The sequence below is a fragment of the Vombatus ursinus genome, unplaced genomic scaffold, assembly GCF_900497805.2.
Source record: "Vombatus ursinus unplaced genomic scaffold, bare-nosed wombat genome assembly UNPS02014816.1, whole genome shotgun sequence".
In the NCBI taxonomy this organism is placed as follows: domain Eukaryota; kingdom Metazoa; phylum Chordata; class Mammalia; order Diprotodontia; family Vombatidae; genus Vombatus; species Vombatus ursinus.
Window position 1 is genome coordinate 6,167,716 of NW_020954594.1, and position 814 is coordinate 6,168,529.

Below are 814 nucleotides of genomic sequence, written 5' to 3' on the forward strand. Positions count from 1 at the left end.
CAAGTTCAATTTGTTCTTTGATGTTAGGGTCTACCACATCATATGACCTCTGAATATTAGATATCTGCGGCTGTTATGGGAACCAGGTGGCCCCCACAATCCAGACACTGCCTGTGCAGCTCCAGCTGTGTCATCCCCACAGCAGCCATAGATACCAAATATTTAGAGGTCTTACAACATGGAAATGTGAATAAGATCTAGTATTTTCGGGGGGAAAACTATTCATATAATTTAACCACTTATCTATGATATTCATATTTTTTTAAAAATCCTTCCTCTTATGGACTAGAAAAGAATATGGTCTAGAAATCACCCTCTCCCCATCAACTCTCACTTCCTTGTTTGATCAGCCTTCAGTCCTGGCACATGATTTCGATACACATTATTTCATTTCTCCCTTATTCTGCTTCTCTTCAGCTTTCCAGATGATCTACTTCTGCCTGTTCACTTTTAAAGAAATTCTTTCATAAAATTCCTAGATTTTGTTTTTTTTCTAGTTCTCTTATAGTAGGTATAACTTAAAAGCTGAAATAGAGACTGCCTCCACACAACTGGTTAGCATCAAGGTAGAAACATTCTATGACAGACTTGAAAAGATTCTCCAAACCAAATCAAAATATAACAGTCATTGATACTTGGTGACTTCAACTGGGCCCAGGAGAGAAGGTAAAAAAAAATATTGGAAAATCTAGTTCAAGATTAAGAAATAAATGGCTTGTAGACTTCATTAGCCATATGCATGTTTATAATGTGAATATTGTTTTCAAGAAGAGAATCAGAAGGTGCTGGACATATGGAGTATCAATATTTGAAA